The sequence below is a fragment of the Falco cherrug genome, chromosome 6, assembly GCF_023634085.1.
Source record: "Falco cherrug isolate bFalChe1 chromosome 6, bFalChe1.pri, whole genome shotgun sequence".
Classification (NCBI taxonomy): domain Eukaryota; kingdom Metazoa; phylum Chordata; class Aves; order Falconiformes; family Falconidae; genus Falco; species Falco cherrug.
The window spans coordinates 59767595-59784814 of record NC_073702.1 but is presented as its reverse complement, the minus strand read 5'-3'; positions in this window follow the sequence as shown (position 1 = coordinate 59784814).

Below are 17220 nucleotides of genomic sequence, written 5' to 3'. Positions count from 1 at the left end.
ATTTCAATACTGGAAGGGTGGGTTTAATGAGATTTCCCCAAATAACTCTAACCAAGGCCTTAAAGAGGTCTTAATTTTTATGAGCCTAAATTAATTGGCCAGTGTTGTGGCCAGGCTACCATATTAAAATTAAAGACAAAAATTCCTCTAAGCACTCCCATAAGCCTTATGGTCACAGGCAATAAGGTCTCACAAACAGCACTTGATACTTATGTTTCAAGCATTCACTACAGACAGCTGTTAATTGCCATTTAAACTTACTCTAATTGCATACTAACACATGAGCTAAACAAACCAAAGGGGATGGGACATTTAACAACTGAAAACCAATTAGCGACCAGGACTAATTTTTCACTTTTTAGTATTGTCAATCTGTTGAATCCTGAGGAAGATACTTTCTAAAATCAGATGTTTTAAATACCCAAAGTGTTTTACTGTGTTTATTTTTCTTTTGAAGTTTAAACATTTTCTAATACCTATAGGAAATAGCAGAGCTGGGGTTTTTTTTATTTGGTTTGGTTTTGTCTTTATAACTATTGTCTTATTGTGTTAGGAAATAAGAATTTTATTTGGCTGGCTTCGGTATGGTTTTCCCTCTCAGAGCATCACTGAAAGGGACACACATAGCCCCCTCATTTTTTGTGATCAGCACTGTCCCAACTCCAGCTGGAGCAGCTAAGACAATGTGTTAGGCACAAATGTTAGAGAGATAATTTATTACTTTAAGGATGTGCTTGTGACATTGATTCATTAGTCAGAGACTCATTAATTTGGATAAAGCTACAGTGATTTACTGGACAAGACATTTGCATTTCTTTCATGTCCCCATAAAACACAGACATTTGTACTGAGTTGTCTAACTCCATAGCTGGAGACACAAAAACAGAGATGCAAAAAATGACATTTGCATCGTCTTACCAAGTATGTCAGTTGCAACCTACTTAATCGTAAGGGCCTGGATATATGTTTGGATATGTCTTCCTTTCATCCCTGTTCTTGATGTTTTGTTTCCATCTTTACTTTTCATCTTCTATTAAAACACAACATAGGAAATTAGATTAAAAGAGGGGAAATTATATTAAACAAAAGGAAATTAAATTAAGCAAAATTGTTACAAGGTTGTGAAAGGTTTGACTGAAACCAGCCTTTGGAAATGAATGTCTTTAGACATCTTCTGGCATAGTGATAGCTCTCAAGTGGCCACCAAGATGTTCAGAAAAGGCTCTTCTGTCCCTGGTAATCAGAGGTTCCCCTGGATTCTGATCTGCATTTCTGTCCTGGCTCCCTGCTTCAAACTTGATGCCAGTAAAATACTGGATGTCGCCATGACTTAAGTCTTCTTGGTCTTTATGGAGCTGGTTATTCTGGCCATGGGCTCACAGGCAGGAGACTGGTCTGTTGTGCCTGACAACAATTTACTTCTCGCCATCATGAAAGTCAGGTCAAGAAAGAAATAAAACAAGGATTTTAAAAAAGCCAGTAGGGATTCTGATGGTGGTTTGTGAGTTGGAAGTTGTGGGGCAAAAGCCTGGTTTACACATATAATTTTTCGTAATCTTTCCCTTGGTGTCCACTACTAGTCCTTCACTCTATTAGGTATTCCCAGGAGAAGGAGGGAATAGACCCCTTCTGGCACTAGAAACCCTCTCCATGCTTGAGGGCAGGAAGAAAAGGACACAGATGTAGGAATCCAAACGAGTCATGGCAGGACAGTGTCTCTACAGATGTTGCCAGCTGCTGGGTTTAGAGGAAAGAGCACACAAGGAAGACAATACAGAGCTGATGGTCATTAGAAGTCACTCTCCTCCCCTCACTTCTCCCCAAGCTTCTATGGCATACTTTCCCAACTGCTAATGAAATCTAATTTTAATTTCTCTGCAGATGGAAAAGACTAGTTATTTGTTTACTGTTTGTAATCAGACCTTTTAAAAGGAATTTTTAAAAAAAGAAAGAAAAGAAGCCCAGCAGGGTTGGGAAAACCAACAAGAATTTCAAAAGATACCATCTGTCAGAAATGTTAGGACTGCAGAGCATGAATGTCATGAAATCTACTTCCTGTGTAACAGAATTGGTAGAAATTCATAGAATGTCAGACAGAATTAGCTCATTCTCACAATTGGGTTGGAACATTTTTATATTTTTTTCTGAGACGCTTCCAGTTTAATTTAAACACTCGTGTACAAGAATAGCCTTGTAGCTTCTGTGGTATGCAGACATGGTCACAAAAGAATTGAGGCAGTTTGGAGTACAAAGCGCTGCTCTATCCCAACCTGTAGAAAAGAGAGACCTGATGCTGCCAGGGGCATTTCATTTACGTACCAATGTGTTATAGTGGGTGGATGGAAGGAAGGAGGGAGAGAGTGAGGAAGAAAGGGAGGGAGGGAGGGAGGGAGGAAGGAAAGAAGTAGGAAAAAGAGGAAGAAAGGAAAAGAAGTTAGGAGTAAAAAAGAAAAAATACAACCAAGGTGCTACCGAAGATGGATTCAGCATTTTTGTGTATAAAAATCAGTGTGTGACAAGGGGTTACAAGATATGAAAAAGATACAGAGAACTTGCAAATTCCATTCAGGCAAGGTACAGTTTTTGTCCTTCTCAACCTTTCAGTCATACGGAGTCCTAACTTGTGCAGCTGAGTACAACGACATTTTTAAACCTATGACTTTAAAAATAAAAAAGTTTATGATTGGTATATTTTACTCTCCATAACACTAAGTTAAAGATTTTGTTAATATTTCAATGGAAAACACCATTATTCTTTCGTAAACTAGCTTGAAAACAGGCAAGCCTGGACTTTCATAAATCACATGCTCCAAAGCTTCACATTGCAAATGAATGTTAAACCACAAAAAATTGCAGTGCATTTTCTGGACTGTCATCTACCTGCTTCATTTACCTACAAGATAGGATACAGGGGGTGATGTTCCATTTTAGTGGTTAAAGAGAATTACTATGATCAGATAGTCTAATACCTAAAAAATTATGTAATAGCATCATTAATTGCTTATAACATGATAAATATGGTATCAATCAGAAGAACTTTCTGAACCTTACCTTCGTGATTTCAGTTAAAGAAAGGGAAAAACACAAAAATAAAACAAAAATATCTTTTGAATAATAAATTTTTTCTCCAAATGATTTTTCCACATTTGCTGCCAAAATAAACGCATGGTACATGTTAGTCTGTCAGGTCCACATTAATTTGTCAGCTGTAGGAACTGCAGTGATTCATTTGCCAAAACTTGTTGCACTAAATCCCACTGTTTTTAAATTGTAACTCCAAACATCCTTTCAGGCTTGCAAAGTGTTTAAGTGCAACTTACGTATATAGCATTTCTAAAATTACTCTCCACACATCTTTAGTCTTGGCAAGGAGTGGTATAACAATGCTGTCACAAGCTGGCTTTCAATTCCTTTTCTACCTAATTGCACAGGGTTTAAAATAGTGTCACTGTCATGTGGGACACAGAAGGCAAGGATGTGCTAAACCGGTTTGCTTCACTTCTGATAAGGGAGCTGTGCAAGCAGTCCAGGGACCAGCTGTGCCTTGGCATTGCTGTGTTCTGAAATTTCACTGCTTTCTATGGAAAAAGAGACCTTGTCATAGTCTCCGAACATATGCAAGTGGACTTTCTGACATTCTTTAAACATACCTCAATTTTTTTAAGGGTCCTTGATGGTGTCATCCAACTCATATTTTCTCTACTAGGTAATGTTATGATGGGAACCCTCAGTGTGACGCTCTAAAACACTCCACAGGAAATTAAAGAGGAACTCACAGGCTGTCCACAGATGCAAAAGTTTTAGTCTTTGCACATATTATGTTGCAAGAATGGCTTGTGTCAAATACCTGGGAAAAATGGTTCCTTTTTAATATAATAAACATCTTAGTCTGATCATTAGTAAACTGAACATTAAAGCATTTTCCCTCTGCTCTGTGGCAGATGAAGACTACACAGAGCATTGTTTTTCTGTCGTAACTGGGTAGCTTGATGGGCTGGTATGCCCAAGTTCAAGTTAAAAAAAAAAAAGAAGAGCAGGAAAAGTGGGCACACAACCTTGAGACCAGCTGGAGAGGAGCAAATTTAAGACATGACAGACAGAAGCCAGGAAAAAAGCAGCAGAGCCTGAGGTGGGGAGCTTTGATGGTGCAGGAGGAGGGGCAGGAAGGGAAGAAGGTATAACTGCACTTCTGCAGCTGCTGCATCCCCCCATCTCCCACTTAGGAGCTGCTGCCTGCACGTTGGCACCAGTACTGTACTCTGGCACCCCCCTACATGCACACTGGCACCAGGAACCACCACTGCTTTTCCTCACTTACCAGCCATTGCTAGAGGAAGCTGGGGGAAAAAAGTGTGAGAATCCCTGCAAACAAAGGGATTACTGGCCAGTCTGGAGGTTTTTTGGTAGGAGAAGGGAAACTGGCACATGTATTTTATATTATTATATAATTGCAACAGAATAAGTCATTGCTATTACTATTTCTCTCATTAAATAAGTGCTCAGAATTAAAAATTCTCAAATGCTCCAAGATTTTTTCAAACTTTTTGCGTTCTTTTTCCTAAAGCAAAAGAGCAATCAATTAATGTATTGCAGAGGCATGTGTCGACCTATAGGCTAACGGTAACTTTCTTCAGGGTGCTTTATACAATCATCAATTCTACAAAATCCAGGGTGCAATAAAGGCAACAGAAAGGTAAGTGGCTGAGGGATCCAATTGTCCCTATAGTTCTTGGTCATTGCAGCAAGTGGGATGGATGAGAAGACAGCAAGGAACTTGCAGTGCTCTTAAGGAAGATTATTTTCATTCAGGCTATTCAGCCAACACACTTCAGTATTTCCTAGTCTTAACCTTTCCCCCCTATTCCCTTCACTCTGAAAATTCATTTTCAGTTAGGACTATTCTAATAAATATGCATATAAAGAGCACTGAGACACATTTTATTACTTTAGTAAAGCTATTTTGAATATCTTTCAAATATGATTTTACCTTTGAGTAATGCACTGAAATTATTAACAAGCATTTCTAAACTGTATCTGCATGTAATTAATTTACTCAGATTCCTTCTGAATAACAGATTACATTAACTTACTCTATTTTCCCCTGGAAGTCTTTGGTCTCACACAATGAAAAATACAAGTATATGGGAGCCTTGATGGTTTAGAAGACTGATATTAGTATGACATGGTCTATTACCTGTAGCAGTTTTTCCATAGTCTTTTGAGACAGGGGAAATGGGCCAACTCAGGCAAGAAGGCTGCAATAGGCTACTTTTTTCCTCGATTTGATTGCCATTATGACTGTGAAATTAGGGCAGGAGAAAGGCATTGAACATCCCTTGCGTCCAATTAAATAAACAATAGGAAACAAACAGCCCTGTCTCCTTGCATCTACTAGTTTCAATAGAGATCAATGAGATGTGTGCAGTTACAGACATGTTCTCAGGCACTTCTGCATAATGTGCTTCAGATGCTGCCTCTGGCAAGAGTGTGAATAGGTCTTTGCACTTCATCCATTTATAGGTGGCCGCATGCCATATATTCATGTATATATTTGTGATATAAATATTTGATATATATACTGTTTTATATATATATAAAAGATACAGAAATATATAAAAATGATCACAACTTTCTGGAGAGTAAAATCAGACTTTATTCACCTGAGCTGGCACTCTGCAAGCAATTTTGATCCCTGGAAAGTTTGCTGTGTCTTGGGGAAGCTCCCCTCCCTTCAGCAAAACAATTATTTCTCATAGGCAATCTCAGAGAGATCCCTCTCGTGACATATAATAATTTGCAGCAAATTAATAATAAGAAGAAAAAAAAAAACATTGCTCACTGGCTTCTCAATAGGGCAGACCATGTTTGAGGAAAAAAGGGCTTGCTTTCTTGCTACTTCTTTTTTTCCCTTTTTAACTGTCACCTGTTTGGGAAAAAAAACCCTGCCCAATGCCTGCATTTCAGTCCAACTCATCTATGTAGCTTCCACCTGCAGCAGAAGTTTGAGACTCTGTACCTGATGAATAAGGAATTCCTTCTAGATTTATTTTTTTTCATTCATGTTGGGTGGTCTTCTCAGAATGAATGATCTTAAGATGAACCACAACCAAAAACAAAAATATCCTTCAAAAGGATATTTTATCCTCGGTTTCCTAAAGTATCTTTTATCTTGTTTGCAATTCTTATATTTATTTACAACATCCTTTTCAGTAAGTGACAGAGTGGACTATGAAAGCACGCATACAAATACACACACAGATACAGAGACAAAATGGTGCAATGTTAGTAAATTTTAAAAGCCACAGAAAAATGCAGATTGGGAAGATGTGCTGAGAATGGAGCAAGACAAAAGCATTACATTGAATTCTGGGTAATAAAATGGAAAGACTTTTCAGCGCATCTCCAATTTTGGATGGCATACAGTCACAGAGGGTAAAATCCTGGCTACATCTCAGCCAGTGGCATGACTCCCATTAACGTCAATGGGATCATGATTTCATCTGCAATGCACGAAAGAGCCTGCCAGCTCTTCTGTGCTCCTGGGGAGAAGAGAGGAGCTGCACCACATTATACCTTCTGCCTCTAAGTGACACTCAGCTCTGACATACAAGATCGGTCCAACCTTTGAAACTTTTCTCAGGACATTGCATTTGGTTTTGATTCATGTGGAAATCTGTGCTGTTATACAGAGTTTCCAAAGCCTGTATGTGTCGCCAGCTAACCACAGAAGAAGCAGCTTCCAGCACTCCCTGTGACATTTAGGAGGAGAGTCAGGCCAGCTCTGCATGGTTTTCAAAATCCCAGTCTTCACATAAAAGTTGTTTTTGGGGAAGAAGAAGAACACTTGAGTGCTGCAAGCACAACCAGTTTCTCAAGAAGTTGTTCTGCTCCCTGCACTCAGCCAAGTCAGAAAACTGTTAAATTGCTATCTCCACCACAGGCACACAAAAACTTTACTGGTTCACAGAAAATAGCAAACCATGCCTGTGCTTCAGAGATTAAGCCAGGCTTTTTGTCCTGTCTCTAAATAGAATGTAATTTTATTTCATAGCCCCATTTTTACACTTTTATGTTTTCCTCCTGGAACTTACGCTTCTCTGTGAATTGAGTGGTCTGCTCCTGCATAAGGCCAAGTGCGCTTTACGACTCATTGTTTCTCTTCAGTTTTTCATCTTCATCTTTGGGATGGTAACATTTGGTTCAGGGACCAGAGGCACTTCCTGAGATTGTAAAGGACCAGTAATGTTCCGGGTGGTCTCAGGGAAAAGAGGCGATCTGGGCTTGGGGACAAAGCTTGGGGGTGAGATCTTGCCCTGGGCAGCCCTGGGCTCCTCATATATTTTTGCAGCACTTGGGGCAGTAAGGATGCTTATCTGGGCCCAGTGGCAACACACACAGAAGGGGCTATTATTCCACCGAGTAACACAGAGACAAAAAATGTGGTGGCATTCTACAGAGGTGAGACTTTGATTCAAATGCAGTGGTTTATCTCCTTCCCTTGGAAGGGTGATGTTGCAGAAACACATCTTAACAAGGCTGACAGATGCATCCTTTACAGATCTACAGGTTTTCCTTGTCTTTAAACCATTCTTTCTAGCTCAGAGTGCCTCAAAATCATACTGCAAACTTGTATAGGTACCAGTCAAACACAACACAACATGAGACCATGTGCTGAGCTCCAGCAGAGCCAGCCATCTTTATGCTTTTCAGCTAACGCTAAATGTTTCCTACTTGCCAGCTTCTGCAATATCCTCGTCACTTTCTGTTGGCAAGCAGGGACTCACTTACTCATGTAGCATTTAGAATATGCTATAGCTCCACTTAATGGTATTTGATAAGGCTTGAAAGTCGTAGGAACGCTGTTCCTCCATGCCATGGATTCTACGTATGATTACTGCAAAGAATCCAAGAAAAGTAACTTTGAAAGTCTGTCCTGTGCTGCTGGCAGAACACAGAACCATGATTAAAGTATAAAATTTTCTTTTAGATGGTACTGGGTGAAGGAAGCAACGCCTGCTCTTAAAAAGGTCTGGGCCAGGACTGTCCTGTCAGCTAGTATTTAGCTGCTATGTGGAAGCATTGTAGCTAGTCACAACTTCCCATTCAAGACTTCTTACAGTTGTATTTTTCCCTTCTACAGGTGAGAACTGAAGGCTGCCTGCTCTTGCCTTGTGAAGGAAGAGGAGAAGAAGGAACAGACATGAATGGGTAGCTGGAAATATAGGCTGAAAGAGTCAAGCTCGTTGCTGCCATTGCTGCCATATGTAATGGGAAGGACAGAAGTAGCAGCTACTGGTTTGGGGGTTTTGTTCTGTGTTTGTGTGTTCTCTAAGGCAAGTAGAGAACTCCACAGCTGAGATCCCACTGGAGTCCTCCACCACCTCAAGGGCTAGTAGCAGTATGGAGCCACACATCAACACACATTCAGAGCTGGGATTGATTGTCCCTTTCCTTCCCACCTGAACCACAGCTGTGAGCCATCCTCAGTTGGTAAATGGCTTGTGAGGAACAAAACACAAGGAGGACAGCTAATAAGCAATGTCAGGGTTGAAGGCTCAGACATGGGTCCAAGAGGCGCAGAGGGGACAATCAAGCACTGCACCCTGAACTGCATCTGTTGCTCCCGGAAAAGAACTGGGGGTGAGAGAAGGGACACACAACTGCTGGGAACCCTGCCAGTGGTGGGGATGACTGACAGGTGCTGGCCAGGAGAAGGTCCTAGGAAGAACTGGAAGGAGGAGGCCCAGGCCAGTGCCCATCGGGTGTACATACGCCCTGGTATGGTCTCACCCTGCCCACAGACAGGGCATGGGCCCAGAGAGCCTGTGGCATGCCTGTGCCCACTGCTCCATGGAGGGTTTTCCAGCTGAGGGGTACATAGAGGTTGGCATACCCGGGCTCTTCACTGCCTGTGGGTGGTAAGAAATCTCAAAACAAGGACAAGGCATGGTACAAGAAATTCCTGTGAGCAAGACTGAAGATGCAGGTTTGAGCTGCGGCTTTTGCTGGGTACACGGAATGTATAGCATCCATGACCACTGCTGCTGCTAGGCAAAAGAGGATACCACCATTTTAGAAGGAATCAGCATGTTATGACCTGAAGTGAACTTCTAAGGGGTAGGTAGTAGGTCTGTCTGCACCAGAGCATAGAAAAAGTAGGAAGATGATCATGGCTATTTTAGCTTCCTTGCCCCAGGAAACCTTGCCTCTGTCTGTGCCCTGAGGAGATTCACTATTTTGCTTCACTCTAGAGACCAAGTCTATCTATGATTTGCTTCACTTTTCTCACCTAGGAACACAGAAGTAGCCCAAGAAATGCCTCAGGACTCTTCCACACAAAGAAAATGGCATGGATGCACTGAGAAAAAACTAGCTGAGCAAATTTCTTTAAAAACAAAGATGTAATACATCAAGATCCTTGCTTCAATCAGAAAATGAACAGGTGTGCTCATCACTTAGTCATTATAAGCTAAAAAGATATTGGATTTATTCTGTTCAGGTTTCATATCTGTGACCTTTCAAACCCAGCTGATTAGCATAGCCCACTTGTCCCATAACCTACTTAGAAGCCTTTCAAGGAAAGGATCAAGGTACAAATGCACAATCTCATATGGCTTGCTGAAGGATTTACTACTATTCTCAGTGCACCCTTCTCAAAGGCAGGTCTCCTTGTTTAAAATATATAGAGGCTTACCAGTTGAATTATAGGATCAGGTACTGGTTTGAGTTAACATGCATTTGGCAACAGTACGATTCCATTCACTTCCATAAAATAAATATGGCTGGAGAAACATACTGATATGAGGTGATGCTGTATATATAGCTTTAATAAGAGTAGATGTAAAGAACATTTTCACAGGTGTATGTTGTTAGATACCTTCCCTGAAAATATGGAAATGGGTAAGATCAGTTGTACTTGACTGAACTAAGTTATCTATAGCCAGAATAGCTATGTTTGGAATTATTATTGGTATAAATTCAGTACACTATCGTGAGGAGAAAACACATCTTACGGTTCAAATAGATCTAGTCTGTAAATCAGATTGGAGCTTTTTTCCCAGTCTTGTAACAAAACCACTGCATCACCATGAATTGTGACTTACGGATCTTCCAGATAGATTCAAATGGCTTCCATTCCATTATTGTCTCTTTCTGTCATGTTTATAATTTGTTATTGATATTTAAAATACCACAGTTTATACTAATCAGCACCATAGCCAAGTCTATCAAAAATTCTGTATTTTATATAACTCTGCTGAATATAACTGAAGATTCCTATGTTCCCAAATACAACAAAGATCTGTTCCTTATAAAGCAGATTAAGATTCCACTAAAACGGTAAATTGCTTAATTTCTAACTCAGATTAATTCTGAGAAGTCCTATCAAACAAAAGAAATCTTTAAAGCACAAGTTTCTAAATCATGGTGCAAGAACTGGTACAACATGAAACATTTGTTGTGGTCTGCAAAGAGCTGGCCATTTACCTAAAACCTGATTAAAATCTTTCGCTTTAATTACCACAGGTTCACACCAGTGGTCCTCTTTCCTGCCTTTCAATTTCACAAAAAGCAGAGGATGCAAAAACACAAAACACACAACCTCTTTCATAGCATTACTTTCAGAGGCAAAGGTACACAACCATGATCATGAAGGAAAAGGACGCAGGACTTTTCCCTTGGTTAAATTGAGAACAACATGGCATCAGAGACTACTAGTAGAGGCTGCCCAGACCTCACCAGCTGAAAGATCATATAGTCTGAATAAAAAATACAGATTGAACTTTATTAAATGAATGAAATTGCTTTTACTGAAGGTAGTTGACAAACGTACCTTCAAGGAAAAACAATGTTAGGTCTGGAATATGAGCTCTTAACACAAAATGTCTGTATGCTTAACTGAGCATTATTATAGGAGTATTAGTCACATTATGTTAGTTCAGTTTTTCCAATTTTTATGTGTGTTACTTGCCCACAACTTCTATGAATCAGTTATCTGCTTGATAGAATTTTTTTAAATGTCTTATCCTTCTGTTTCAGCCTGATTTGTAAACACTGAGGTGACTGCTTTCCATTCAAACTGTGTAACATTAAATTCAGGGTCATGTATTATGTTTTGCATATTTTATCAGCAATGCTTTCAACAACCGAAGAGCTGTGGGTAAGTTGGAACAGAATAATATCAAAATTTGCATTAATCAGGAACAACTGTTTTCAAAATAGTCAAATGTTCTACTGCATATGGTTGTTACAAACTGAAGCTGATGTAGGAGAACGATTTAAATGAACATATTAAAACATCATTTTGTCTTTCATTTGTTAATTTCCAGAATTGAAAATGATCTTTGTGAAAGACGCCATTTTTTTAATTGCTGTCAGTGACAACTCTTTCTTATACAAGGAATTGAGCTCAGACCACCAGCTCATTTCATACAATAAACCACAAAGAAATGACCCCATATTTCACTCACAGTGCTATACATTTCTAGTGTTTTTTTAGAAAGAGCAACTCTAAAGCAATTGAAAGTAGTCAGAATGAACACAAATAACATCAGATCTCATTTCTCACACTAAGTGTTTGTGGTAGGAAAATTTTGGAAAAAAACCAGAAAGCAGATAAGCTTTCCTGTTCGGTGCAGAGAAGCAATGCTGCAAGAGATGCTTCCTTTAAATTCTTCTTTAGCTGCATATTTCTGAGATAAATATTTAGTAAAATAAAGTCTCTTTTGCAAAATCTGGAGGCTTATTGTTAAAATCAGCTATGACTTTGGGTCTTGCTTCTTGACAGAGGCAGAATTATGTTCTTTTCTGCAAGACAGGAATTTTACTGCCTTGAACTGTCAAAACTTTTCTTCCACAATAATAGATAAATACCTTGTTAATGCTTTAAAAACACATTTTTGGTTATCAGGCAGAGTAATCACACTGAACAATAACACTTTGCTACTAGAAGGATATAAATGATTGAAGACCAAGTCCAGTGAATGTGTGTTTTACACGTACAGTTAAAATATACACTCTACAGGCATATATTCCCAAGGAAGTCTTGCATTTCTCTGAAGAAGGCATTTATTTGAACCTCTATGCTTTTAAAACTAGGCATGCTATCCCTTTACAATGGTTTAATACATCCTGTGGGCCTGATCAAAAATGGGACATTGGAGTCTAGAATTTAAATTAGCAAAGAAAGTGGTGCCTTGGTCCATGCTGGCAATCCATAGCCCCCTCTTCCCCACCTAGGTCTGCAGAGGTATGGGAAGCTCCAGCCAGGGATGTGCCTTGGCAGAGTTCAGCAGAGTCTGCACCCGAGTGCTTCATGTGGCTTGGGACTCACAAGCAAAAATGCTTCACATCAGAGTTGGACCTAGAGGAAAATGGTCCTTCTCCACTGACTGTGCTTATCAGCATTATGAGATCATGCTTAAATTTTTCCTGCCAGAGACTGACGAAATGAGGGACAACACTTTTACAACCAAGATGTACAGTTCTGTGACCAGAAAGGTCTCCTATTCCAAGGTTACTATATTTTCACGTTAAGTATTTAGCCTAAATGTCTGATGTCCTAGCCCAAGTACCCTGACCACTGGAGTACCATCTAAAAGGGGGTAGCAACATCAAGTCTCCCCTTTTCTTCTGAGTGAAGTCTCCATCTCCAAACAGATTAAGTCAGCCGGAACAACTGCCCCAGGGACTTGTTGGATCCTCACCTCTGCAGGTTTCCAAGATCCAGCTGGACAGGGTGCTAGATAATCTTATCTAGTCTTCCTTTCCCACAAAAGGTGAGACCAGATAATCTTCTGAGGTCCCTTCCAAACTGGGCTGTGCTATAATTCTATGAACTGTCTCATTTCCACTAGGTGTCTGACTCTGGATTATAAATCATTACCTAAGTACACCAAAAAGTACAGCCCTATTAATTAGCTTAAGCAATTTGCTGCCTGTAATGAATCCCATTGTTAGGGCGTATCCAGGGGATACAATGCAGTTCTGTCTCAGCTGTAGTCCAGCTTCCAAGAAGATCCTTAGTCTTCCACATGTCACTGCTGTTGAGGGACAACCTGCTCTGTATATGTACAAAGATAAATGGTCATAAGATGTACACCTTATTTTTAATAACCTAAGCTTAATAGCATTACCTGCTTTTCTTTTGCCACATTTTGTGCTGTCACCATGTCCTCAGCCCCCCACCTGCAGGGCCTTCTCTCTGCTTTGGCATCCAGATTCCTACAACTACCTGCATACAAATGTATTGTTCAAATTAGGCCATGTCAGCCAGACAACTCTGCAGAAAAATCTTCACCTACAGCCTATAGCCAAGCACAATATTTCATCAGGAATTGCATCACGTGTTTTTGAAAGCCCAGAGAGCTTTGTGGGGAGGGGAGAGGGGCTGTGGGCAGAACTGAGAGGAATTGCTTCTGTTTACTGTTATTCGTTCTTTTCCCATCCTTTCAGCTTTTACTGGAAGGATCCTAGCCCAGTTTAGTTAGCAAAACAAGCATGTTAACTTAAGGCCATCTTAAAGGCAGGCATTTTGCTTGTCCATTTAGCTAAGCTGAGGCCTGTCTTTCATAAGACTTTTTCATGTGTTTAAAAGATCAGTTAGGTTACAAATGAAGAAGTGTTTGTAACTCAAATGCCCAAGGCTGGACCTGATTTAAATGAACTTTAAGCTGCAATGAAAACCATTCAGAGTTCTGATTTCAGCTGATAAAATGAGGCTTTGACTTCTCATTTCCATCTTAGATACTGAGATGCAAATATGGATTCAGGGTGACTCTTATGACTGATCTTAAATAGCCGTCTGGGAAGCCAGCTCCCCAGAAAGTCCAGCATACTAAAAGGGAGGAATTGCTCAAGACTTTCAGAACAAAACCTTGGAAACATCAACCAAGCGCAAATTTATTCCATGTCCTGAACTCCTGGAATCTAAGAGCAGACAAAAATGAGCATAACATTTCTGAGGTGAGCCCTCTGTTAAACACTTCCCAGACTTTTCTCCACTGGAAAACTTTTGCAGTAAGCAGAAGCAAATGGAGAAAAGCAAATGGGATTTGAACATGCAAGTCCTTTAGGCCTCTTTGGATATCTTAACTGTGATGAAAACAATTTTTACAACAAATAGGTTCTAGAAAATAAATGCAATATATATTTGTACATATAAAATGTAATGAAGTGGACCAATGCTAATTGCACTACTTCACTTTTCCTGATTAGATTTTGTTCTGGTTAAAGGAAACACAGATCAGGTGTACTATGATACATAGCCTTCAACTAAATAAAATGCATTGAACTAAAATATATTAGGGGTTTTGCATGAGTGTGATGGGCTTTTAAATAAAATTATTAACAAACAGATCATTATGTTACATCAAGATATAATTTTAGGAAAAGAAATACCAAGCGGCATCCAGTAGAGATGCACATCAACTTCCAAAACCAGGGGCTTTGAAGAAAATTTTAAACAGAAGGCCCTCCAGTGCAGGCAGCACTTAGAGAACTTTAACCTTTTGTGTGTGTAGTAATTATCTACTGTATCATCAGGTTATATAAAATGACTTGCGATATCCAGGAATGGTAACTCAGTTCTTCCAATCTTCCTGCTCTCTCCTTTGACTACCCATAAAACATGAATATTTTGAACTTTAAGGCAGTAAGTGAAACCAGACGATTATTTATTAACAACATCCAGCTGGGGAGCACTTTGATGGCAGAATGCAAACCTTTTTCAATATACATATGGCCAGATTCTTTTCACATTAATTGAGATTGACTGCTCTTCTCTAAGGCTCGCCTACAGCACAGCAGTAAAACACATTTTTCATTTAACAGCTCTGCATGCCAGCATGTCTCGAAGCACACTTCAACAAATTCACAACACACCGGGCAGTTCTCATCTAAGTCACGCAAGTCCGACTCAACTTTAAAATGACAACCTTTTGTTGTTGGGGCATGTGAAGAGCACATCTGGCACAGGAATCCATTCCTCCATGGGTCTGTATCGCTGGGGACACCCAGAAACCCCAAATGCTCTCCACTGCTGAGTTTTGTAAGGTGTCACACAACTGCCATGCTCCTGAGGACTGCAGGTAGGTTGGGCAACCTGCAACTTGTGATATGGCCATAGCCCCCATATATTACTGATAAATGTACTGTGGGAATAGTTAGTGAATTGTGAAGGATGATAAAAAACATGCAAACAGATCCTGGGTTTTATATCAGGACGAATTCTATCACCAGCTTGCTGACAGTGGTTTAGTTCCGGCCCAGAATGAGAACCGGTTTGTCCTCAATGTAAAGGAAGAATTTTTATTTTTTTTTCATTGGAATCTATTGCTATGTTAGCAGTAGTGAATCAAATGTTCCTTGGACCTTTCTCTGCCATCCAGGCAAACCAGCACAGGAAAGCTCATCCACATTAACAAACCCTCCTACCCCAACAGCAAAGCTAATTTCAGTAAACAGAAATCCTCCGTGGTACTGTGCAACTTACCAGTATAAACGTAGTCTATGTAAGACAGATTGCATCCTTTCATTGAACATGCATTGTAAGAAACCTTACTAACACCCTAGACATCAATCGGGACAGAATTTAGCCAAACAGAGCTTATTCAGTTTCAGCAACAAACATAGTTACCTTTCTATGAGATGGTTGGAAGATTTGATTCTAACTGCTTTGTGGACCCTGAGTATTCAGGGAAACTCCAAACAAGAAAGAACCCTTTCCGGCAGCTTGCATACAGCTACTAAGCTCATCTAGAAAGAGAAATATCCCTTTGGATTCAGTAACTGCTCTCAGACTTCATTATTGCTGACTTGTTTGCACTTGGAACTCAAAGGCTTTTTTGCCCGTTGCTGGGCTTAGAGAAATGTCTTTGCTTCATCTGTACAACCTGACAGGCATCCCATTGCACAGATGGTTTGCAGTCACCATGTTTTTCAACATACGTGTGCGTACACCAAACCCCAGTCTCAGTTGTTCAGCCTTCCTGCCCCACAGACCTTTGTGCCCTTGCCAAGATATTGGACATTCCTAGGAGAACACAGATCCTATTCAGCTAAATAAAAAACAACCTCAACACATCGAAATCAACTACAAATGTTCAGGATAGCAAAACAAGCCAAAATGTGCTTTTCTAATTTATTTTCCATATTTTAAAAATGCACTGAACATTTGCAGTCGATTTGTAATATTATGACTTCCTTTACTGTATAGTTTTAATTTGTTTGTCTTATAGTTAACCATTGTTGTCCGTTGTTGTCTCCTGCTGCTCATTCTTTTATCCAGATTTGGAGCAGACCTTGAAGACTGCCTCACTGGTTTAAGATAGAGTTTATTATGATGGCTGCCATGGATATGCTCTGCTAGATGTTGATCTGTTTTAAGGAGAGATCAAGATTTGGCAAAATAAATGAGATAATTCCTGTCTTTGTTTAAAAGGATCTAACCCTCAAAGCACATTCCTGTTACAAGTACACACATTTACACATTTTTATGCTCGACCTCAGAGTAATTGTGTGGAGGAGTGCAGCCTTTCAGTCAGATAATGGATGTAACACATGATAGAGCACCGTAGTACAATGTTTTTTCTGGCATGAGCTTAGGTTGACTGCACTCATTAAGAGTGAAGCCCTAGTATTAAAGGACACACTCCCACATTAAGTAGAAGAAACCAAAATAAGCAATCTAGTTCATAACTATAAAGATACTGAAGTTAATTTAAAGGTTAGCAATTATATACATGTATAATGCATATTCTTTGTATATAAAAAGAATATGTAGGATATACATAAGGTATATATATATGGGATAGGCTACATTTATAGGTAATATAAAGTCTATAAAGAAGCTCCATGGACCTGATTCTGTTCTAGTCATCACAACATGTTAAATTTCACCCGTATGTTATAATTTTGACCTTGACCCCCTGCACTGCATTGCATCTTGCATGTGACCAGCTCTGTCCCACCAGGAATGGAAGGTTTGAAATATCTGGAGTCAGATTTTCTTTTTAGGGCTGTAATATTTTCAGCACCATTGATTACAACCCAATGCAATTGCAACTGACTACCCAACTTCAGCCCAAAGATGCATGATGAAAACCGTAACATTACTTGGTAAAAGTAACAACCTGAGGGGTCAGGGATGAGGGCAGCAGACAAAATACGTGTGAGAATTGACAGTGAGGCAGCAAATGAATGAAAAGAAGCCAGAAAACACTC